Genomic DNA, 26,084 nt, shown 5'->3' with positions numbered 1-26,084 from the left:
TTTAGTCTCCTTGGGCTGCCATCTTGTCTGACTTACCACCACACACATTTGTGACTAAAAGGATGGGTTGAAATTTTCTTGCATGTGAAAACTAAACACAGGCTGCTTCGGTGCAGCAGCACATAAAGACTGTTTACTTACAAAACACCTAAATGTTATATATCCTTTGAAAGTCTGCTTAGCCTCTGGGCCAGATCTAGGAAAATGTTTACCTGCTTGCATTCCCTCTGAGAGAAATAGAAATCAGGCATGCAAATGCTTTGATGTATCCATTGCTCTGTGTGATCCACTGGTTTATATAAAAGAGCCATTTTTTTGTAGCTCTTCCACCTCTTGTACTCCTTACAGGGAAGACTGAAAACCTGTTTTCAGCCAATCCAAGGGGATTTGAACAACAAGCATTCAATGCTTAAGTTTAAAGTGCCAGACCTTAAAGGCAAGCCTCAAAATTCCAGGTCAAATTGGATCATCTTGGGACAGAGAAGGAGGGAAAGAGGATACCATGGTCCAAGACATCGAATCAGGCACTGAAATAGAGTGGCATCAGAAAATTCAGCAGCTGCTGAGTTGCTAAGATTTCTGTGCAGTTTTTAGAGTAAGGAAGGCAATTCTGAAGAAATTGGAAATACTAGAGGGAATCCTAGAATGGTTTGGGCTGGAAGGAGCCTTAAAAATCCTCTGGTTCTAACCCCTGGCTGTGGGCAGGTGTTAGCATTCAGAAACACATAATCATGAGAATGATTATATGTAGGTGCTTTTATTGAACAACTCTGGGTGTCAGGGGTACCAACCCAAATCTGACTCCGACATGGGTTCGGGATGAACATGTTTTTATATTCTATCATTATATAACTTTCATGTTAATTATTAAACTTATATTGTTCTATATTATACATAGATTTCAGTCAAGCATGGCTGCTCGTGGGCCCCCTTAAACTTCTAACATAATTTCTCATGACTCTTCTTATGATTATACAATAAAATAACTAAACAATCATCACATTTAACAATGATATCATTTATCATACAGCTTACGCAGGTGCAATTTCCCATGATCTGGCAAAACACAAAGCCTAACATTTTCAGAGTCTATCTTTAACACTTTTCCAGGGCCCCACTATCACAGAGACAGGTTCCACAGGCCCAGGTTCCTCAGAGCCCCATCCAGACTGGCCTTGAACAGTTCCAGGCTTGGGCATTCCACAGCTTCCCTGGGCAAGCCTGAACCCAGCAGAAATGAGCCCATTTCTGGAGAGAGGGGCAGATCTGCCTTTGCAGGAAGCACTGATGCACATGAGTAACCCTGAAAGTGTGAGCAGCCCCACAGAGTGACCCATACACAGGAGAAGAGATGGATCCACCTCTCCTAATCCTACAGGACGCACATTTTCACCTGAGCTGGCTGCCTTTGGAAGCAGTGGAGAGGAAAAGGCACCCTCAGAAGTCTCTTCACCTCATCCTTAGGTAGACACATATAAAGGAAGATTCAGGTGAGTAGCTCACAAATATGCCCCCATTATAAATATTTGTCTTTAATCAGAGGAATCCTGCCTATTCTCACAGTGCCCTCAAGCAGAAGCTCAGACCCAGGACCCAAGAGAAATCAGATTTTGCCCCTGTCAGTGGTGTGGGAGCTGCCATCCCCCTGCCTGCAGGATTTGCAGGAGCAGAGTGAACATGCCACAAGCTCCCTGTAGCATCCATTGGGTGTAAAAAGCCCTGGAGAAATGGATTTGTGAAAGGTCACAGGCAAAGCAGGTTTGGATGAGGCTTCACAGCTAAGGCAGGAAATGTTTAGCAAGCAGATAATTATTTCATTGGTGTTTCCCCAGGAGGTGGAGGCTGGCTTATTCCACGCTGTGCAGCAGCAGGTTGCAGACACATCCAAAATGAGGTGCAGTGAGATGAGATTTTATGAATACCAGAGGAATTTGCATTAGATAACATTTGTATATCTTCAAAGCCTTAGTATCTGCTTGCAAATCTCATCCCCAAATCCCCAAAACACACAAAGTTAATTTCATTTTAATAAGTCAAGGCCTTTAAAACTTAAATACGTAGAAGTCTCCTATACTAAAATAGCAGGCAGTGATGCAGTCACCAACCCTGGAGGTATTTAAAAGATGTGCAGATGTGGCATTTGGGGACATGGCTTAGTGGAGGACTTGTCATTGCTGGGTTAATGATTGGACTCTGCAATCTTAGAGGGCTTTTCCAACCTAAATGATTCTACGGAACGGTAAATTTTATCACATCATACCATTTTACCATGTTTCCCATGGTAGCAACTTCCACATTAAAAACAGACAGTAAGTATGAAACTGGAAGGATTTGTGATGGGGAGCATGTGTAGTAAATTAACATAAATAGGGTAAAATGGGGTCATGCTGGATCTTGCTTTTTTATGTTTGAAAAAACTGTAATTCTGGGGGCAGAGAAATAAGTGAAGAATGCTTATTAGATAAAAAGTCACTCATTTTTGAGATGAGTTCAGTTTTATTTTGCTGTGATTGCTGTATAAGGAGCATCTCAGAGATTTACAGTACTGGTGTCTGAGAGAAACTTATTAGGAAACAGTGCAAGTGAAAGGCTGCAAAGTTCATTTTCCATGCAGTCACCTGCACCCTATCCCACTCATCTTTTATCACAGATATGTATTTAACACAATTATTTGACAGAGTTTTAGCACTGGAAGAAATAACATAAAGACAATTTATTCACAAAAATATGTTTTTGCTGAGAGAATGGCTGTTAGCAACATTAAAATTTGAACATGTATGTGTCAGTCAGAGCAAAACAGTATACAAAAATGTTTTCTGCTATTTCTCTAACACTAATTAACAAAAAAAACCTCAAAAAATTCTATCTGTTGCTTTTATTTTCCATTTCACTGTTATTTCTCACACTTCCTATAGGAATATCTGCTGTCACATGGAAATAGATTTTAAATTTTACAAATCCTAACCAGGCTTTTTTTTTTTTTTGCATCTCCTTTTTTCTTTAATTAGTCTTATAAGTATACAATTCAAGTTCACAGTACAGACTTTTCAACTTCCAGCTGGAACAAAAAGATTAAATACACGGGAACAGCTAGGATGCCACTCTATAAATCAAGGTGATCCTGGCATGTCCATTCCTGCAGTCCTCTTCTGCCCCGAGGCAGAAAGCAGTAGGGATTTTCTTTATTCTTTCCTAATCCTCTCAGTTTCAGTGACTGACAGTGCTGGCAGGAAGGAAAGGAAGGATCCATGGCTGTGCTGTGGGAGCTGCAGGGCTGGGAACCATGAGGGGAGGGTGGCATTGCCACAGGGAACCCTCTGCAGACCCCTCTGACCCCTCCACCAGATGCATTTGGGGCTCACTCTCATTTAGGGCTCACACAGACATCATCTGTGTGATTACACAATTACAACATCTGCACATCTGGCCAAATGTCTGGGGTGCAACCAAGACTCGTTTCACAATCAGCAGAGGGAAACAGGCACTTTAAGGGTGTGAGTCATCCAACACCCTACATATAAAAAGAGTTGTAAAAAATAGGTAAGAGCAATTATACATCCTAAATTAAAATAAAGATTAAAAAAAAAAAATTGTTGCTTCTCTCCATTGAGTATAGCCAATGATCTGCAAGTGGCCAATCCACTTTACCTACTTATGCCACAGATATTTTACACTCTTGAGGTCTTATTTTCTGTGCCACAACTCACAGCCGATGTGTCAAAAGATTTTCAGACCTTTTTGGTTCTGTCTCAGTTGCTTTGATCATAATCTACAGCAAGTCAAACCTTTCCTTTGCCTGTCTCATCTGCCTCATCAGTAGCAGGTGTTTATCTTGACTAGCAAATTCAGAAAGTTGAAGTTATTCTGACAGCCACCCTCTGAGCGTGAGGTTGTCTCCAGTACTCAGCAATATGTGTTTACATGCTGGGTACAGGTAGTTGGTGTTTGTAATAAATCTGTCAGGCCTTTTGCAAGCACCTGGTGCCAGTTTTCTTCTTTCTCTTGTTGAACTATGTCAGCAAGTCCCATTGAGCTGAAATCAGAGGGAAGTATCTTTTTTTTTTGCATATGTCCTCAAGCCTTTTTACTCTTTAGTATGCACAAGTTTCCTTTAGGTCTGCCTAGACTGAAGTAAAGAAAGTTAGTTGTAAGCTGAGAAACCACATAAGCCAACTTTATCTTTCTACTGTAGTGCAAAAAAAGACATATATTGATCAGTCAGGTATAATAGGTTAGACATTTCACTTCATATTCTCCTGTTTTGCTTCCATAAAAGCAATTCAGAAAATATGAAACAGAGAGAGAATCAAAAAAGGGGGGTTTTACTGCTAGGGTAATATCTCTGACTCTTTTAATGTTTAGAAGTATGACCAGAGAGGGGAGGAAGTCAGAAATGAAATTGCCAGTCCAAGAAATGAGAGTTCTTTTGAGCAATGTCAACTAAGTATTTCCCATTTACTTCTCCACAAGACTTTCCACAGCAAGCCCTGACAGCCATGTAGGAATTGATGAAGTAAAACCTCTGTGGCTGGACTGATGGAAGAGGGAGCTGCAAGGGTACTTTGATATTCCACTAAACTGAAGCTATGAGTTCTGGTATCTACCTCACACTTGTTCAAGTCACTTCAGATGCCATCCAAATGGCCACAAATATCCCTGTCTCCACAAACAGCTGGGAAGTTCATCTTCAGTACAGCTCATTTACATCATTCCCTCTCCTGTAGTCAACTGCCTATCGGTCTTAGAGAGAGGATTGAGGCAATTGCTTTATGATATATAAAAGCTTCAGTGTCAAACATTAAACAGGAAGGAGTTTTGAGGTGAAATGTGGGGAAAAAAAGCACAACTATCAATGGCAATTTTTTTTTTACTTTACTACCTCAGAAGAAAGCTGGCAGAGTTGGAGGAGCAATAAATAGCCCAGGTATAGAAGAAGCACTGAAGGATGTTAAGGCTATAACAGAAAACACAAATTATTTTTTTGCATCAGTGTTCACCACAGCCTTTCTTTAGAGGTGATCTGTCTCAAATCTAGCTGTCAAGAGCAAGAATATATAAAAAAAAGTGATAAAATGAACAATAAAAAACTTTGAGTCCCAAGCGATAGAGTGATTCAGATATGAAACTGCTGATCTGTGATCTGTAGTCTCTTTCTTAATTCAGCCCTGTTACCAGAGTAGAATAAGTCAGCTGTTGTTTAATAGTATTTTGGAGGTGATCTGGAGAAAAAGAGATGAATAAGCCTGTCTGTCATACCAGAAAATTGCTAAGAAAACTGGTGAGGAATGGCCTTTAGTAATGTGAGGAAAAATCTGTTGGGAATAGGTTTCCATATGGGAAAAGCTGTGCTGCATGTGGCTGCAGGAGCACTTTGACCCTATAAGACACAGGTGACTTTTATTTGGATCTTTGCAACATTTCTGACTAATATCCTCATTAAAGAGTCTAAAGGAAACTGAGCAAAGACAAGAGCAGATAGAAGGTGCCTGAAAATGAGGAAGCAAAGGGAAGGGATTCATATTCTATTTCCATTATAAAGGAAAACCTCCCTCCCCAGTGAGTTCCCCAGCTGTCTTTTCTGGGACTAATATTGATTAACATAGTCTGGAAAGATCTGGAAAATGGTTGACTAATGAGACACAAGACTTACTTATATAGAGAGATATTCAGAATAGTAAAAACCCAAACTAGAAGCCACAAGGCACAAAAAGATTTCACAATATTGACTGACTGGACAATAGAATGACAGATGAAAATCACCGTCAGTGAATGTGAAAAACAGCAGATTAGACAAAAAAAACCTCTAGCTCTGCATGTGATACAATGGCCTCTAAATTAATTACTACTCCTTATGACAGTTTCTCTGAAAATGCCAGCTCAGCTTTCCTGTGTCAAAATGAAAAAGAAAATGTTAGAACTTTTTAGGAAGGAAGAGGGAAAAAAAATAGAAAACCAATATCATCATTATGAGACTGTAATAATAGGTATTTCTCCCACACCTGGAGGTCTCCAAATGGTGGTGTGCTGATCTTACAAAAAGGGAATGTAAAGTTCAAAAAGAATAGAGAAGGGCAGAAATGTGGACAGAAGAAAGTCATGAGAAGGGAAAACTGAATAGCCTGAGATTTTTCATCTTTTATACAGGGGAAGGGTATGAAAAATGTCTAAAGCCATGAATAGATTGAAGAGAATGAAGAAGGAAAATGTATTTGTGGTTTCCCAGAACACAGTAGATCAAGGTTCTTGCTGAGGCAAGATTAAAATTTAAAAAAAAAAATGGAAGTGCTTTTCACACACTGACTATTTTGGTGAGGGAAATCCCCACAGCAGGGTTTTGTAAAGGCAAACAGAATAATGGGATCAAAAGAAGATTAAAGTCCCTAAAGCACAGGTTGCTGGAAGCCATAAGTGGTATATCAAGAGAAAAATTATCTATTTTGTCCAGTCCCCAAGTTTTTCTAAGTACATGCTACTGACCAGGATTAGACAGAAAATACTCTCCTTGATGGACATTTGGTATGATCACAAAACACTCTTCTTAACAAAAGCTACTTCTGTTCCATGACCAGGATCTGATATCTGTCACCACACGAGGTGCTCGTTCTACACCATAACAGAGCTACCAGGCCAAAATCCATCTAGAATCTCTCCTTTGGGGATCTTTTCTCTTTTCTTTTCTTTTCTTTTCTTTTCTTTTCTTTTCTTTTCTTTTCTTTTCTTTTCTTTTCTTTTCTTTTCTTTTCTTTTCTTTTCTTTTCTTTTCTTTTCTTTTCTTTTCTTTTCTTTTCTTTTCTTTTCTTTTCTTTTCTTTTCTTCTCTTCTCTTTTCCTTTTTTTTTCTTTTTTCTTTTCTTTTCTACTCAGCTTACAACAGCTTACACCCTTACTAAAATTTTGTTGTTGAGATGGACTTTCCCATGTTGATTCTCTGCCTCTCTGCATAATTTCACACAAAAAGATTTAGTCACTTGTGGGAATGAGTCTAAGAAAACCATAATGTTCTCCTAGTCAAACTCTAGGACCAGATAAAAACCAACAGCTGGGAGCACATACTTAATAAAAGGTGAGCACCAGCCATTGCTTCAAGGTGTCATGTAAGCTATTCTGAAAGTGTAGCGCTCCTAAGTGTGAAAAATCAGGTTCTAAGAAGTCACTAACACTTTTGGGTTTTAATGCATATGTCTTACCTGGGAAACAGAAGTATCAGCCCTACCTCAGGAGTGGAGCAAAAACTAAATGAAACAAAAAAAGTTTCAAAACACTTGAATGTTTTTCTGAAAAGAAATGGAGCACTCTCTCTTGTAGTGCAGAAGATGAGTGCACAGTATACAAAGGGCAAGGCAGAGTCACTGTGCAGTGCAGGGAAATCAAATTATTGACAAAACCCTATTTCTTTAAGGTGCTGAATGTGTCAGGAGTTTCTGAAAGAGAAAAAAAGACAGTGTTAAACCAATTGAAGAGTGTATCCACATGCACGAGGGAGCTGAATTAAGATTCCACTATCAATGTTTGTTCTCATTGCTTTGCAACTTTAAGTTATTTTCTTAACCACATTTAATGGTGTGCAGTTTAAATAGAACAAGCGGAAGAAAAACATACAGATCTCACAATCTGCCTGTATTTCTTGTCTTTTCTTAAATTAGAGGGGACAACAGCATTCTGAAGGGGAAAGGAAAAAAAAAAAAGACGAGGCATTCAATAAAAGGCTTTTAAACAGCTCAAGTGTTATTTTTGTTACCATCTGCTCAATTATATTTTATGCTACTAGCAGATTTCCAAGGCCAGGTATGTCTTTCCTGTTGGAAAATGGTTTGTCTTTGTTAAGGGAAAGTCAAGATCCTTAGCTTGTGACTGATTTGGATTTCTTGGTTTTTTTGTTCCAGTCTCATTTCCAGGAACTTCATTCCTTTTATTTCAGCTTTCTAATTCTGGACTCACTGTTCCTTCCAGGGGTGCTAGCAAAATTAAATGGTTGGGAAAAAGAATAAAAAAACAACACAATAAAAACCAAAATGCCACTAACAAAAATCTAAGCCAAGATAAACTCTAAAATATCTTTCAGCTGAAAAATACAATAAACTTCCTGTTTATAAATTTATCCATTCATTTTTAACTAGTGGCAAAGCAGAATCTCAGCAGGAAACTTTGAAAGTAGTATATCCAGATGGATTCTCAGTGTGAAAGAATTCAGAAATAAACTCACTGACATAATAAAAACAGGGTTTCCAGGCTTGCAAAGCAGTAGTGCAGGGACTGTGAGTAAATTTATTTCACAGGAAGCCTGGATCTTGTGCTAATGGGAAAATGTAGATCTCTTACGTTGCTCTGTGTGTGGTAGGTCATAGATATGATGGGATTACAGAGGAAATGGATCTGTGTGCCACAGCCCCTGACAGCACTGTGCTACATTTCCTGGCCCGTGCCCTAATTCAGAGTCACAAGTAATCCCTCCTATGAGCCACTCAATGCTTTAAGTGGTTCACAGCTCCACGGTGTCACATCACCCCCCAGGGGCAAGGCAAACCTGTCAATAATTCCTAAGCACCTTAAACAAAATATGGAAATGCAGTAATTCCTACAGAGAAGAGCTATGGGTGAAGGGAAAGCGTTTCACAGAGAAGAAATGTTAGGGGATTTTCAGGCGGGAGGAAAAGTAGTTTGAAGAAGCCAGACTGCTAGCAGCTCAGATACTAATAAAGAGAATAATAATGCACAGAAGCATAGAGGTGACTTAAAATATGTAGGAAATTCTCGTATCTGGTACCCAGTTATTCACATGGTAAAAGAGATAACAGTATTTTGTAGAATGGGGTCATCTGTTCATGTTACTTTAAATATGGCAGAGAATGTGCCATACCCTGTTCCCTGCACCTCCTTGGAAAGTCTAGAGCACCCTCTCAGAAGACAGATAACACCTCCTGTATCATAGACCTGGAAGGATGGAGTGAGGAGATGCAGAAGGGTGGTGGACCTTGGACCCACAGCCATGAGCTGGCAGGGATTTTAAGTGTCCTGCACGTGTCAGGCAGATCCTGTGTTACGTTCATCCCTGCACCTGCACACACTGCAGCAGGATTTTGGCTAGGGAAGGGCTGGAGGGTGCAAGTGGAGTGTGTACACTTGTACATCTTGCAGGGACCTGGGGGGACTCTTTCTGCTCATGTATTTTTATGAAGGAGCCCCATTTGGACAACATCTGGATGTCACGTGTGTCTCCAGCAGAATGTTGGGAAACCTGATTTCTCAGAAGGAAGCAGAGGTGGAAGGAGGGCAGCTGGTTCCCACAGTGAAGCCAGACCTTTTCGCCTCTTGTAGCCGATGAAGATGAACAACAGCTGCTGGGTTTTTTCCATGGAAAGAGGTTTCTTTGTGGAGAAGGGGCAATGAGACCTTGGGATTAACTGGAGACATGGGTAATAGGCATGAGCAGGCAGCCAGTTATCTGAAGTGTAAAAGAGAAGGTGAAAAAGGCAGAGGGAGACTCAAGGGAATGGAAAAATTTGCTGGAGGAAAGGTGAGGAGAAGAGACGGGTAAAGACATTGATGGTCATGGGAGATGGAGGCAGAAGGGAGGATGCTGCTACATGTGCACAGACTGTGAAATGAAGTCTTTCTTCCTTGTGCCAGACCATACCACATGAAGCACAGGTTTTTTTATTGTGTTGAGCCTTATAACCAGAGTTGCCACTGTCCCTGGGCATGAGCAAGGCTCAGAATGGCCCAAAAAAAGCCTGAGAATGCAATGGCACGTTCTTCCTGTTGGTACTAGGCCAGCATCCCTTCAGCCAGCTAAGAAAGACATCACAGGACATCTAACAGGGAATAACAATGTCACTGGAGGCCCAAGGGATGCCACATGAACCAGCCATGAGAGGAACAGCACATGAGGACTTTCTGCACCATGTGTATTGACCTAAAATCTCTTCAAAGCCACTTAACAATGAGAAAGGAAGACATTCCATTTTGATGATGAGCTTCATGATGAAGACCATCAGTGTTGTTTGTTAAGAGAAAAGGAAGAGTCTATTTTTGTTGTATTTTCTACACCCTGCCCAGCTGAGGAAGTAGAGGGACTTTGTTGGGTGCTGGTGTCCAGCCAGCAACCACAACAGTGCATAATTTTCCACAGCAGTCCATGAGGTCCTGGAGCATGACAAAGCAACACCCCTTACACTCTTCGCTGCTGTGGATCTTCCCTGGGGATCCCATACTCCTCTGAAAGCCAGGTGCCATTGGATTGTTCCTTTGGAGTGTGTCCATGTCCCTCACAACTGGCAGGTAGGGATGAGTCAGACAGTGTGGGGGTTTGGAGATCCCTGCATCAACCACTATGAACATTTTGCCTTTCTGTCTCAGGAGGCAGAGACTGGCATGGCTGTAGGGTTGTGGAGACACGTCCTGGACTCCTGTGACTTCTACCACCTAAACAGAGTTTTGTACCCTGAGACTGGCAGACTCCCAGGAGAACGTGGTATCATCTCTGGGTGCTCCTGACGTGTGCCCCAAACCACAGAGGCAAGGACTGGCCCTGGGCTGATGACCAGCGCTGTCAGCTCAGGCAGAGCCACAGAACGGGATCCTGCCCACTCACACATCACTTCCACACAGGAAGGGCATGCAGAGCTGTTGGAAATCAGGAGGCAGGGAGCAATTTGCTAGAAAAAGCCTCATTGATCTATGGCCCCATTCCTGCCCATTTCTGTGAGGTCCCCGGAAAAGGAGGAAAGACCAAAAGCCTCATGAATTATTCAGGTAGGCCAGGCCCAATCCATAGGTCACTCACTGGCTGCACAAGCACATTTGCAATTTTCCTAAAGCTTTGCTTTAGTCTTTAATCAGCAAATAACTTGAGTGTGTCCCAAAACAGTTGCTTATAGCAAGTTAGGGAACCCTACAAAGTGTTTTGCTGGAACAGAATCTTCCTATCAAATGTAAAATTGGAAAGTTCCCATGTGTATAGTCTTGAAGCTCATGCTAAAATTCTGTGCAGGAAAAGACATGCATCTGTTTATTTGTGGTGATAAGCCTGTTAATCACATTCACAAATTTTATAAAAACAAATTCTTCAGCTCATCAAAGCTTTCTATGAACTCAATTTGGTGCTGTGTGAGATCTGAATTTGAAATAAATAGATCATTTAGCTAGATATAACTACTATTTCACTAATAGATAATTCACAAAGGCAAAATATTCCTGTTTCAGAAAATGTAATGCTTCTTTACCACCTTTGTTTCACAGTCAGGAAGGAAACAAACACATTTCATATTAAAACCCCTTCTTTGGATCCAGGCCATAGACATTGAGGGCTGTTGGTTGTTTTCTCCAAGCAGAAGTTACACAGCCTCATTTCTGTGTCTAACCGTGGGTGTATCTACAATTAAGTGTAGCACGAGGTGCTCAGTTTAGCCTGAAATGGATGATTTGCCAGTAGCACCCAAACACAGCTCATCCCAGAGCTTCCCTGAGATCATTGTATTGCCTTGCACTGTCCCGCTGTGTGTACCTGTGAGCCTGAACCTCTGACAGGCTGAAAACACACACTCAGTACATGGCTGCATCTTCAGAGCACCCTACATGGATGCACCACCAGCTATCCCAAAACAGAATTGAGGCACAGTTGTGTTCCCTACAAAAATACACGTGGTTTTCCAGGGTCATTGTCCTGGTTTGAAAAGGAAGTGAGTTTTTTGGGAGGTCTGAAATTCTGCTTTAGAAAGACAGGGGTAGGTTGTCTTATGGTTAAAATAAGACCCTGTTGTGCCAGGAAAACTGGCTGAGGAAGAACCCTGGAAGAAAGTGGGAATTAAACCCTTCTGCCTTTGCCTACATCTTGTTTGCCTGTTCAGGTTTATTTTCCTGTTTCTCAGCAGTCATGAATCAGGTGTAAATGCAAGTAGTAGCAATGTTAGGGACTGATATCAGACACTGCACAGCAGCAAGGCATGGAGAGGGAGTAAACCATGGGTACCACTGATGTTTTTTGAAGCACAGAATAAATGTCTGGGTCACCTCCTCTGCTGTAAATGACCTGCTGCAAATCAGACAACACATGTCAGCCAAATTCCACTTGGTGCCTGTGGTGGCCAATTTCATACACAGTGGGTTTAACATCCTACCCAATGAAAAAGTTACTTTCATACTCACTTTGAGGCATGATTGCTATGTACAAAGCAATAGAGAATCATATCATTCTTTTCCCTTGTCTTTCCTGACAATCAGCCTGCAGGACTGTGAAGAAATTGTATTCTGAACCTATTTGTCAAATTGTGGTATGATTCAAAAGACATGAGACTGATTTCCTATTCATTTCAGTTTACCCTTGTGTTACAGCAATGTCTCATGTACATTTTTATCTAATCTAAAGTAGGGTAAACCTGAGAGAAACTGCTGTCTTTCATTCTGCTCCCTACTTAACTTTAGTCCTTAATGAAACAGTTTTAACAAGCACATCTCTGCAAATGTCCTTGGCTTCCAAGAAAGAAAAAACTCATAGGATTAGCCAAGTAGCTCAAATTTAATGGTAGATCACAAAAGTAAACAGATGTTAAATAACTAAACATAAAATATTACGAAGCAGAAGCAGATTATTTTATTCTGTTTCCTTTTACTTTGGTTTAACTCCTTATTGGAACTGTGGCTGCTGAAACAATAGTGGCCCCATGTGAGCTGCTGGATTGCAGCTCCTGACTGCAGTGTGTCTTTCCTTGCTTTAACTGAGCACTGGTGGGGATCTGCCTGGGGTTAAGTCCAAAGGTGGAGGGGAACATTCAGGGAGAAGTGGACAATGGACTTCTCCCTGCTAAAGACTGAGAAATTCTCAGTGTCCCAACTGGAGCTGTATGGAAAGGGAGGTATTGGGATTTTACAGACACCCCCTCCATGCTACACCCAACCAGCAGGAAGCAGCTGCTCACTGTCCCCCATAGCAGAGAATAAGCAATGAAGCCACACATAACACCAGCAATGCCCCATGCAGCATGGCTTAAACTCACCCCCTCTGAAGTCAATGCATCCATCCTCTCTGACTCTTACAGCTCACTCCCCTCACCTGGTTTAATTCTTTCTTTAGGACCACAACCTTCTGTTAAAACTCCAGCTGATGTAAACCTACAGTTTTTCAAATATATACAAGCCAAAAAGTACCTTTCTTTTTCCCTTTGCATCCAGCTTTGCTGCACTCTGAAATTATCTTTTCTCAGTAACTATATTTCTGCTCTCTTCCCAGTTAGAATATAAAGAGATGATATAAAGGCTATGGATAATACAGATACATGTATCTGTATATACAAATGCATATGCATATATACATATATTTGTGTGCATATATTGGTATATTCTCTATCTATCTATCTATCTATCTATCTATCTATCTATCTATCTATCTATCTATCTATCATTTTTCTATCTATCTATCCATTTATCTATGTGTCCATCCACAAACATACATACATACATACATACATACATGCATACACAAGTACATTCTTTTTCTAGGAGATGCAGAGCAGAAGCAAATTGATCAAGCCAGCTGGAAGCGAGAAGGCAGGAGGACGGTGCTACAACGCCCTGAACCGCCTGGGCTCTCCCGGCTGCTCTGCGCTCACCCTGCCCGCTCCCGGCTTTTTGAGGATGCGACAAGTCGCAGTGCCGGGGCGCAGCATCCTCGGAGGAGCGCCGGTGCTCCCCCCGCCCCGGCCCCGTCCAATCAGGGCGCTGGGGGAGGGATGCTCGGGGCAGGGATGCAGGGTTGCCAGGCGACAGCAGCGTCCCCGTGTCCCGTCCCCCCCAGCCCCGTCCTCCCCCCGGGGCCGGGCTGCGCTCTGCCCGCGCTGCCGGCGCAGTTAAACAGCCGCGGGGAGCCCCGCAGCATGGGGCTCGCTCCTTCCCCGGGCTCCCGCCTCAGCCCCGCTCCCGGCCGTGCCAGGAGCCGTAGCCAGCTCCGGAGCGGGAATTCGGAAGGCAGTGAATGAATAAATGGTAGGGATAGGGCTCAGCCGGCCCCTCCGCGCAGCGCCGAGCGCCGGGGGAGGCGGGCTGCGAACGCCAGCCAGCTCCCACTCCCTGTCTTTGCAACTCTAGGTCGCCTCCTAATTTAAAGCTTTGCGCCAATCCCCTTTGCCCGGAAAGGAGAGGAAATCTAGAAAGATGCCAGGCTGCGAAAAGGGACCCCAATTGACAGCGCCGGTCCCGGGCGCTGCCGGGCTGAGCGGAGCCAAAGTTGGTCGGAGGAGCGGGGAGCGGGTGCTCCAGAGGAGCGGGGAAAGGAAGGGGATCATCGCTTGGTGATCGCGACCTCTCCGTCCCGTTGTCCCCCTCTTCTCCTTCCCTCACAGCTTACCTCTGACCACTTAGGAGGCCTTGATGAGTTTCCATCGGGATCCGATCCAAGGCGGGGGGGAGAAAGGGTGATTGTTCCCAGAGGAAGCGGCTCGCACAAGTTTGGGGGGTGACACTCCCCGGTGGATGTTTAACGAGCACATCGGGAAGCCCGCGATGCCCGGGGGCAGCCGGAGACCCTCACCAGGACCTGTCCTCATTGCACGGTAAGAAGCTGGGCGCTGCTATCCCGCGTCCTGGTCCCTGCATACCACATCCTCCCTCTGCATCCTGCGTCTCGGATTCGCCCATCCCGGTCCTCACATCCCCGTATCCCGCATCTCAATGCTCGCATCCCACTCCCTGCATCCCACACCCTGCAGCCTGGATCCCTGCATCCCGGGTCCCTGCAGCCCCCTTTCTGCCCTCTGGACCGGACGCAGCCGCTGCCCCGGGGGCTGCGGGTTGTGCAGCAGAGAAAAAGTTTGGAGCGGCAAAATGCAGGGAGGTTTCCTGACGCGATTCAGGAGGCAGGAGAAACGGGGAAGGGGGGAGCAGGAGGAGAACAAGGGCTTTTACACTTGCAGAGCAAGGGTAGGGTTCAGGGGCACCCCTGTGGTTGACAGCTGGGGAAGCTGGGGCAGTGTGCAGAAAGGAGCTGTGTGCAGATGTTGCCCAGAGGTTCCTGCCCCCACAGGCTTTGGGGGTGAAGGGACGAGATCTAAGCTTGCCATCCTATGCCCTTCCTTATCCTGGGGTGAAAAGTGCCGAGCCAGCAGCTGGGAAAGCTGTGCTGAGTGCCCAGCTCATCTCCCTGGATCTGCTGCTGGGAGAGAGGTGGGGAACCTTAAAGAAATTGGAAGTGCTTTGCTCCTCTGGGAGTATCTCCTCTGCAGGGACCTGGCTCGCTCCAGGATCCTAAAATTGGATTATTTCAAAAAGGAAGGAGAGATTAGCAGGGATGATATAGCCATTGTAACTCTGCCTCAGATATGCAATCTGTGTGTCCATGGGAGTGCACAGGAGCTGTGCAGGGGTGTGTGTGCTTCTGGAGCTGTCTGTGCCTCTGGATGTGCCATGTCCCTGTGCTTCTGGGTGTGCAGGTGTGTGTATCTGTGCCTATGTGTTTGCTTGGATTCATGTGGATGTTTTACATGTCCAGATTCATAGGAATGTGTTTTTTATCCTCAGACAGGGTTTATCTAACCCTCTGTAGACCTAGAGGTGTGTGGGTACGTACCTTCCATCCGTGTCTGTGCCAGCCACGCATGTGGGTGTGAGAAAGTGAATCTCTGTGCCAGGGTATAGGCAGGATTGTGGAGGGAGAGTTGGATTTTGGGGGCTTTATCACCCCATCTTATCACAGAGGTTCAGTGGATCATTTTATGTACACATCTGTGTATTTCAGCAATCTTGATAAAACTCAAGCAATTGATAAAAACCTAGGCAGGCATCTCACTAATACTGCATTGAACTGAACTAAGGATTTGCTGGTAGTTTGGGAGTTCTTTGGCTTCTCAGCTCATGCCACCTGCTGAAGATGATTTTAGCTCTTTTTGTTGGTGGTGGTGGTTTTTTAATTAGGTAAATCATCTTTAAAAACATTAAATTGGAAGACTGTGAAACAGAACAGCCTGGGACACAGACTGGTACCTATTTCAGCTTGCATAAGTATATGTCTCATGTTGATTAAATATTCATGAAAACAATTTGAAAATCACACAACCCACCTGATCAAATACATATTTTAGAAAAATTATGTTTTTCATTTTGTTGAAATGCACCTAAATCATTATTAATTCTTCTGCTATTATTTATGTTGATAAATGTATTCTAAGAAAAGGTAACTATTCCAGTTGTGTTGGGAAATATTGCACATTAAGCTAATTTTATTCATAGTTAGGTAATAGAAAAATTATACTTCTGTAATGTTCATTCTTTGAGTGAAATCAGTAACAATTCATGCAAATCCTTCTTAATGAACTGATTATTTGAAGAGCAATGCAAGCTAATCTTCCCCTACTATATTTCATACTTTAATTTCAGTGAGTTTTTTCTTGTTTGTTTGTTTGTTTGTGGTTTGTTTTAGGAATACTGCTCTCCACTACTCTCAATACCTCTAGAGCCCTCCTTTATATATAAAACATAAAACACACTCCAAAACAGAAAAAAATATTGGTTGCTTTACTGCTCTATAACTTGAAGACAAGTAAAATGGCATTGGTATCAAGTGCATTAAAACTAGACTTTCATCCTGGAGCCAAGATGCTTTTCTAATCACTGTTGATGCTTGCCTGGGTTACTTGTGTTGATGACCTACTTATAAGCTTCTACAAATAAAGGAATAAAGTTTTTTTAGGCAAATGTTGACACCTTGTCTAGGAGGAAGATTCTAATTTTATCATTGAAAGACTGGATCTAAAGCAAGATGCAGGGATAAAGTATCTTTCTGGATTCACATAATGTTTTTACAGTTAAATAAATGTGACAAAGCAAAGCACTAAATCAGCCTGGAAAGCCAAAATAAAAGAAATACATTACAAACAATGCTATCATTCAGTTCAGTGGTCTGTGTTACATAAGTGGAGCTGAATTTGGAAACGAAGGCAGCGTAGAGGCATGTAGTGACATTAAAGAAAGAACAATTTGGATGTTCTTTGTGAACACAACTTGCCCATGGCAGTGTCCTACAGAACATAAGTTGTCCTGTGGCTCACAGAGTTCTGTATGGAATACAAGACATGAAAGACCTGGTTCTAATGTTGCTTCTGAAACGTTATGGGGTCAAATTACAATTTTATCTTTAAAGTCATGGGCTAAATTCTCTGTTTGCCTGCAAGAATTCAGGTGGGTACATGAGTTGTGCACCCACCAAAAGTCTGGTGTAGCAGTGTAATTTGAGAAGCCAGCCTCAAGATTTCACAGGGTGTGAGATCCTGTCTTTGAGGCTGTTAAATTTGCCAACAACATCCTACTGAAGGGGCTTCATTCTCTGATCAGTTTTTGAAAGACATGTCCAAAGTCCTGTATCAGGATGGTTGCACCTTGTTTGCTCCAACTTGTTGTACTATAGCTATTGATCAGTTAGTATGAATGTTTGTCTTTGGTAAAGTCACTCTCAGGATGTCAAGGATGTCACAGAACACCACCAAGGTGTTTGACACTGTCCAGGATCAGACAGCATTACTGTCTATGTGGGAACGTGTATAACTATGGCAAGCTGCCTCAGCTGTTGTGAAGCTGGTGTAATATTCACTCTTGGGGCATTTTACTGCTCATTGGTATAAAACTGAGAGCTGGTTTAAAGCTTAATCAAGAACTTAGTCCAGGTCAGAGAGTTAAAGATAAAATTGTCCTCTTGCTCTCTCCTAGTATGGAGAATAAGTCTATTCTTTAATCCCTGAGTGGGTTGCATTTGCAATGCAGGGGTATCCATAGCCAACCAAACGGGGTGACCAGAGGGAGAATCAGCCACCCTGCCCCTGCAGAGCAACACCCTGGTGGACCTGGAGTCCAAAGGGGGCAGGAAAGGAGGGCAGGATCCTTCAGTGGTACCATCCTCCTAGGTCTCTGCCTATAAGCACTTCTTGCTATGAGTTCTAGCTAATAATCCAGCCCTAAACTATCAGAAAAAAAATTTAAAACACATTTTATTTTATGAAAATAAAGATTGACTGAAAATCCCGAGTTTATTTTAGCAGTGAGAGTAAAATGACCAAAAAAAAAAAAAATTCCTCCAAGGCACAATGCTGCCTGGGAATAGCCTCAATGCAATTGTCAGGTGTTTCCACTGGGACAAAGCCACAGTTCATTGTTAGAGTGCTTCAACCATTGCAGATTAGTGCAATTTCTTCAGGTCTCTTTCTTCAGGTAAGCCCAGAATGCCATATGTGATCTCAATGGATTTGTTGGTTTATCTATTGTCTTAAGAGGTTTTCAGACATTAATTTCAGGGATGTGCAGATTTTCAAAAATAGTGCAAGAAATATACTATCTTGTCTCCAGCTGGCTTTTGAGAGTAATGCAGTAAATTTTCATGGGGAGTAAATCACTGTGAACCTATTAAAGCCAAAAAGAAGTTACAAGAGCTACAGCAAATTACACCAAAAAAAAGGCTGTAGAAATATATTGCTTTTATCTGATATTGGTCCTCTAAAATATAAAATGATACAGTTGGAGCAATTATTATGCTCATTTTCATAGCTATGCTGAGATTATGGGAGTATTTGCATAGCCAGCAATGATACTGCTTGAGTAGGAACATATGAGCTCCTCATGTAAATCAACAGGCTTTCCCAAAAATGTAAGAGTCAGGTTAGCAGCTTTTCCAAACTGTCTGAGACCCACGTGGAAAAGCATGGCCTTAACCCCAGTCATTGAAGCACCTTTGCTTCAAAACACTTTAAAGTCTGGCAAGAGGCTTGAACTTGATAGCACTGATGACCCTGACCTTCCAAGTCACTTTCCCAGTGCATCCAAAGGGATACAGCATGATCACCAAGTACAAAAACAAGATCAAATATGCATCAAGCAAGGTGTGGAGAGAGGGAATCACTGATAAACTTTTCATGGATGAAATGGGAACTTGGGCTTTTGGTGGATGCTGTCAGATCTTGAAATTCTCCGTTAGAAAAGTGAATAGAGGAGGGAAAAAAGTTATGAAAACATAAAAAAATAAATTGAGGGAAATATCTCTGTATAAGAAAAAATGGGAAAAATAAAGAGAAGCAAATTGCTTGATAGAAAAGGAAAAAAATTATCAGTAGAGATACTCCAATGACTATTCAAGCTGGAAGAGAAGTAAATTAAATGATAAGCCAGTTGAGGGAAGAACAGATTTTAAGGCAGATGAAGGTGGTGAAGTCAATGGAGGCATTGTCAGAATCCAGAGGAAAATCAAGCAAGTCTGCACAAGAGAGGATTGAGTAAAAAGCTAAGTGGGAGACCACAGAGCCAGCAAATTCATAGGAGAGATATGTAGTAGGAGAAATCATGGGATAATTGGTTTTTCACGTGAAGAAGGATGAACATGTTAGTTTAGAGCACCCTTTAAGGAACAGGGTACCTGAAAGAAGCATTGCTCAATAGGTGAGGTAGAGTATGCCAGTGAGAAGAAACAAAAATGCTCTTGAGAAAATGAGAAATGCTTGAGGAGAGAACAAAGGGATGAATAAAATAGGGAAGCCAAATGAAAGGACTGGGGACTGGCAGGACATCAGAGGAAAAGCACTGAAAAAGGCTGGAAGAAGGGATTGACAAAAAAAAAAAAAAGGAAAGAAAAGAGTATCAAAGGATGTGGGAGGTACAGAGAAGTCATCTCCCACTGGGTCAGAGGAGGAGCTGGGGCCTGGGCTTGCCAGGAGGAAAGAGCTGAAGGGAACCTGAAAACTGAGAAAAACCTTTCTAGAAAAACCTTTGTCTAGAACATGACATGCTGGTGGAAGACAGAGAGAGGAGAAAACGTGCAGAATGTAGAGACCGACAGCACCCTCAGCTGAGGGTAAAACTTACACATTATCTTCCACTCCCACGAAAAGATCCACTACCGAGCCCACACACAAACCAGGGACAATTTTTGTGTTACCTGAATGCTGCACCTGGAGAAGGGACACAAAACTGCACAAGATGGGGTTGTGGTACTGGTCCTCCAAATCTCACAGAGACCCTGCCCTGTGCTCTGGGAAGGAGGATGCTGCAGGCAGCTCACCTGAATCCCTGCAGCACTGGGATTCCTCTCTGGGATGAGCCCTGCAGAGAATCTGGATGACATAAGAGAGCAACAAGGGGCTGCCTGGTTATATTGAGAGATTCTAAACTGCTTCCAGCAAAATTAATGTGTCAGATGCCAAATCTAACACTGAAGGGACATTAATGGCTTGCAACAGGCTTTGAACACTGTGTAGTCAAACCGATGGTGAGGTGTAGGATGGGGTGCAAGTTGAAAAGAGTTTGAAAATCTTAAAAAATATTGTTTCACACCTAAATTCCTGAAATTTATCCCCAAATATATTTTTTCAGCCCCAAATATTTTTTCAGCCCCAAAAAGGTTCCTAAATATTGTGGTGTGACTCCCTGCCCCACAGATATGGAATGGCAGGGCTTCAGAAATTGTCTCTGTTTTAGGAATGCGGGTTAAACACACTCCTCCTCCCTGGTGAGCAAAGAAGCCCTGTGGGAAGTTAATCTGGGGTTCTCTGAAAACCTCCTAAGCCTTTTTGACCTTTTTGACCTTGAGCTGTTAAAAGTACAGCTCACCTGCACATCAGGACGGTTATTTTCCATAACAGTTGTGATTAAGTCTCCCTAGATCCCAAACTGTCCCCAGCTTGTGTGTGCCAGGCCTCCACGATGGGTCACCTGCAGCTGTGCTTGAGGGAACATTTCTACACGTGTGTTCTGTAAGAGATTTTTGGCTGAGGTATTTTTGGATCCAGTACTTACTGCCTTGCAAATTCTGTATTGCTTTATAATCATTACGCATTATATTGTTATTACTAATTAAATTCACATTGATTGCATCATCTAGTGAAGAGATTGCCAGGAAAGCATGAGAAGACATGTTCTGCTAGTGTTTAAAAATATTACATTTGTAATGCTTAGCAGAAATTGGCTGCCCTACTGTTAGACTCATTTAGCAAGAAATGTGATAAAAGTCAAGAAGCAAATTTTGGGGAGGTTTCCAGAACTCATAGAATTATTAATTTTCCCTTTTATTTATCTGTATTTTCATGACAAGAGAAAGCAGAGAAATAGTCAAAAAGATGGAGGGAAAAAAAAAGAAAAAAAATATTGTGCAGTAACACATGTAGGGTTCAGTGTGAGATATTAAAAAGTATGTATGGATCAGCTCACGTGGCTAAGAAATGCCAAAAAATAAATTTCTCTGCAATACCATTTAAAAATTGTTATTTTTATGCAAAAAATATAATTGGTCTTGTCATAACAAATCAAAAAGTTTTCAAAAATTCTCTTAAAATTTTTGGTGAGATTATGTGTGTATTTGATTGTTCAATGTCACTAGTCAAGAATATGACTATGGACATCTTTGCTTTTCATCACAGATTTTTAATGGCATTTTTACAAAACATTAGTCAGTCAGAAAGACATCTTCACTGTGTATCAACTGAAACTGCATTTGATTCCTTTGTAAAACTTCCAGATGTTTCTATAATACCACAAAAGAAATATCTTGATTTTACCTTGTTATGGAAGTATTCTGCCAGTATTTAACTCTGCCTTGCATAAACCAGGAGAGAAAACCACCCACATGGGGAATCAATGTAGCAATATTGGATTAAACTTTGGCAAAATCATGTGAAAAGGATACCTTGCAACACCTAATAGACATTAGAGTGCATTTTTTGCATAGAGACTATTACGTTTCTTGTTTCCCTTATTATTAAATACTTGCCCATAAAATAATATTTTACTAGAAAATCTGCAAAGTTTATAAGAATCTTCTTAGATATTTTCCAAGCCCTGTAAGAAGACACTAAAGTATACTTGTTAAATCAATCTTGCAAGCGTTTCATTGTGCTCCCTTGGGATCTCTTAATTGTGCTGCTCATTTTGTTCTCGGGGCCACCCTGGCTTTAGAAGAGCCCTGACAATACCAGAGATCAGTAGACAATGTGTTTTATTAAACAGGTGCAGGCTCATCCTGCACTGGCTGATGATGGGGTTGAGTTATCAGGAAAGTCTTTGCTCTCAGAAGTTGAGGAAAAGGAGCGTGGGAATGGTAGACAAACACTCAAGTCTGTTTTAGCCAAATACTCCCAAACCATACAGCTCAAGCTTCTTTGTCACACTATTATTACAAAATGCATTTACCTAAAAAAAAAAAAAAAAAAAAAAAAAAAAAAAAACAGAGCATTTGCTTCATAACCAAGAAAAGAAATAAACTGTCTACCTCTGGTCTTAGAAGTGGAACAAACCCCACTGCTGTTCCAACAAAAGCAACATGCAGCCCATGTCTTTTTCATCCACTCACTTGTCTCTGTGGCTGTCATAAGGTGCATTTACATAAGGCAAATCCCACAGCTGATTGATTAAGATGATTCTATGGGTGAAAAGGGAGCATGACTTAATGGAGTCACCCCAGGAATACAAATAAAATCAGATAATTTTCAGAGAATAATAACTTTCCTTTCTGAAGTGGACTTTAAATCTCTAAGAAGAGAATAGCTCTGCTTAAAGCAACCTTTGCTCCTTCTCTCAGAAGTGATCTCCGAATAATTGTGCAGTTTAGCTGAACTTTGCTTTCCTTGGTATCCTAGGAGAAAAGCTCTGACAGACTGGGAATTTTAACTTGTTTGTAATGTAAACTCAGTATACTGGTGGTGCTTTCTCAACACTCCAGAAACTGCTTGGGAGGAAAAAGAAATAAATAAAAAGGCTTTGATCCTCTGAGCAAACAAAGAGGGGAGAAGGAGGTTAAAAGAACCATCATTTGTTAAAGGCAGAGAAGGAAAATGTGGGAAAGGTGTTTCTATTTTAACAGTTTCAGAGACTGAAAGAAATATCAGACACTTCAACAGCATTAGAGGGTTCTGAGGAATAAGGTTTGATGCTTTAGTTTTATTGTGTCATTGGCATTTTTGAGATTTCTAAGGATTATGAAATTCTCAATAATATCAGTCATCTAAACAAGATTTTTTTTTTTCCCCAAAAGCAGATATCCAGGACAAAGCTTAGTGATTAATGCTAATACCTTGAGTATCAAGCTCAGATAAACATATTCCTAGTGGCATTATTCAGCATGGAGAAAGGATGAGTTTAGTCTGGGAGTAACACCAGGCCCCGGGAGCTGAGATTTAATTAGTATATCAGGTTTTTGGCCAAAGGGTGGATGTAAATTGAAGCTTGCAGTAGCAAGGAGGGGTTGGACCCAGCTGTGCCCTGTTGGATGCTTATCTCTGAGAGATGCTTCACTCCCTAAAATGTAGGTATTTTGGCCAGTAGGTGAGATGAAGTCAAGTCTTACATTACTTCTACCTATCTGCCTGTCTATTTCACATTTTCTTAAGGAAGGAAGCAGACAAATAGTTCCACTTAGACCTAACTATCTTAAATCAATGTCCAGGGAGCAGCTGCAGAGTAATAGGGTTTCTTAGTCCTGTGATTTCCTGGCGAGGGCACAAGGTTCCAATTAGAACCTGTGCAGTGTCCATTAGGGTAGAAATGGATGGAAAGAAGCCCTTTTTATGAAAGATTCTTCATTTTCAAAGATTGTACACAGTGTTCCCTTTGCCTGGACGCAGCATTTAGAGTTCCACAGATAAGGACACCAGCAAGGACCTCGGCTGATCCATCTCCCCCTCCAAAGATTGCATAAACTGTCCTTAAGTCTTTATTAACTGATACTTGTTGAATAATTTCCTTAAAATCTGCAATGACAGACCTTTCACAATGTCTTTGCAAAAGCATATGTCTTAAGTGCTTCACTGCTCTTATGGACAGAAGGTCTCCAAAAGTTTAACTGAATCCCACATTTTGCAACCAAGCCTATCACTCTTATCCTCTCTGCTACGGAAATTTGAAGCAATTCAGTATTTTCTTTTCCATCCCAGCCTTTTATATTGCAAAGGGATTAGATTTTGGCTGTTAAATGCTCATTTAGGTAATGTTCCCCTCAGTCATCTCCTCCTGACTCAGTGAAATAACTGGTTTTCTTTTGACATTTGCTTTTTTAAGTAGCTTGTTTATCTTGCTGTTTTCCTTTTTGCCTTCTCCAGTAGCTCGTCTGGACCCATACCCAAAAGATGAGTACAGACAATGAAGGGCTTGACTTCCCTTGTCTTGAATACAGCATTTCTCAAAGAAATGTTTTGTACCATCTCTTCCTTCTGCTCTCCAAGCCTCCCTCCAGCCAGCGTTTTGCCCACAGAACCCCCAGGAGCTGCACAGAGCCACAGTGATGCACTTGTCCTGTCGCATTTCAATTTGGTATATTTTTTTTTGACCTCTTGTGGTCATTCTTAGTTTGCAACCACATCCACCTCCAACCAGCTTTCAGCCCACACACCCACATTAATATTTCAGAAGAAAAATTTTAAGGCAGTTTGAACAACCTGTTGCTTTGTCTTTGCCAGAAGGGTCTGTGTGGGCCATGGCTTCTCTTGGCTAAAGAGAGGAGATGCTTGGCTGCTCCATTGTCTACCATGTGTCATGTGAAGCCTCCAGACCAGCTCCAAGCATAAAATATGCTGATGAATATTGCAGAGTGATGATACAGATGTGTGGTGGGTCCTCCTTTGGGTATTCCAGCTGTAGGCCCATGGAAAGGCAGAAGCTGCTCAGGTTTCAGGTTCATGGTCACAGAGCCAGGAGGTCTCAAATGAGATGTTCAACCTTGCTGCTGGCAAACCCACACAGAGTTCATCTACATTAAGCCTGATGAATGCGGCATTAGGCAAGAATCCAGAACTTCATGATGCCTAGACACACTTTGTGCCTTGCTTGTTTAATTTCTCTTCTGTTATTAAGACTCAAACTTTTCCCTGGCCTGTCTAGAATATTTCCCAAAATGTCCAGGACATGGATAATGTCAGAGAGGTCCTAATGAAGCTGCCACAGGTACCTGCCCCAAAAGGCTCCTTAGAGAACCTTTTACATCTGTTAGGTTCATGCATAGGAGAGTATTAGTTACCACTAAAAAACAAAACCAAAAAAAAGACAAAAGAAAAAAGAAAAAAGGAAAAGAAAAAGAAAAAGAAAAAGAAAAAGAAAAAGAAAAAGAAAAAGAAAAAGAAAAAGAAAAAGAAAAAGAAAAAGAAAAAGAAAAAGAAAAAGAAAAAGAAAAACTTAGGAAGGAAAAAATAAAAAGCTCATGTATCTGTAGTAATTGATGGACCACCTTAATATTAAAAAAAATATGTTCCCTCTAGCCTTCAAATTAATCAACATGCTGTTTTAATATACCTCAGTGAATTAAAACACATCCAGTCCAACTCACTTTTTCCTGACCATTAACTCCCAAGCCTTGAATTCCCCTGAACAGGTAAACAGCTGCTTTGAAGATTTAACTGGCCTGACCCTACCATAGCACAAGCCACCATTATGTATGAGAGAAGTCCCTTTTCTCTGTCTAACTTGGTCACATTGGACAGCTAAATAATCGCTCCTGGGATGCACTGGGTGAAAGGGAAGATTTGTCAGAAATTGAGACAGAAATGTTTTACAGTCTGGGGTAGGGAGACACAGAGAGGCATATTCAGGCAACCCATGGATGCACCTTGATGGTTTTTTCTCTCCACCTGTAGTATGGGCAACCCCAAATGCTCATCTGATATGTTGGCTCTGGAACCTAGACCATACCTAAAATTAAATAAAATAAATAAAATAAAATAAATAAATAAATAAAATAAAATAAATCCAGTACCTAACATACACTGTCTGATCATGGTCGGCAGGGCCTGGCATTGTAGTGGCACTTATTGAATGGCCAACAGTGTGTTCCCAAGGCCTTAAAAAACCAGTTTCCAGGTAGATTCATCTCTATTTAATCAACGGGATTCATCTCACTATTATTTTAGAGTGCTGCAATTTTTTGCAACACTTTTTTTAAAGTGCCAGGTAATAGGTCCTCTGGCGTATCCCATTTTTGTCCATTCTCATTTATGAGATGGTTTCCATGCCAATGATTATAATTAAATACTAATATAAGTAGTTTTCAAAAATAAAAGCACATTTGGAATGATCCATGCTTATCTTTAGAGACTAAGAGCAGCAAAGACAAATGGATTGAGAGGGATTTAACACAAGGCTAAT

At 41.6% G+C, this 26,084-nt stretch overlaps 1 protein-coding gene and 1 long non-coding RNA gene across 5 annotated transcripts in view; one reads left to right on the top strand and one right to left on the bottom strand.

The window, feature by feature from the left end:
- LOC134417051 (uncharacterized) overlaps positions 1-14,457 on the bottom strand; it is a 111,732-nt gene extending 97,275 nt beyond the window's left edge. For both annotated transcript variants that reach the window (XR_010027491.1, XR_010027490.1), the window contains exon 1: positions 14,338-14,457. This is a non-coding gene — a long non-coding RNA (uncharacterized LOC134417051). The remainder of the gene's footprint in view (positions 1-14,337) is intronic.
- Positions 13,848-26,084, top strand: part of GRM3 (glutamate metabotropic receptor 3) — a 105,531-nt gene continuing 93,294 nt past the window's right edge. For all 3 annotated transcript variants that reach the window (XM_063153778.1, XM_063153776.1, XM_063153777.1), the window contains exon 1: positions 13,848-14,542. The gene's annotated coding sequence lies outside the window, so the exon portion shown is untranslated. The remainder of the gene's footprint in view (positions 14,543-26,084) is intronic.

Source organism: Melospiza melodia, chromosome 4 (assembly GCF_035770615.1).
Source record: "Melospiza melodia melodia isolate bMelMel2 chromosome 4, bMelMel2.pri, whole genome shotgun sequence".
NCBI classification, from domain to species: Eukaryota; Metazoa; Chordata; class Aves; order Passeriformes; family Passerellidae; genus Melospiza; species Melospiza melodia.
Note: the sequence above shows the minus strand (reverse complement) of the source record. Positions and strands in the feature narration are given on the sequence as shown.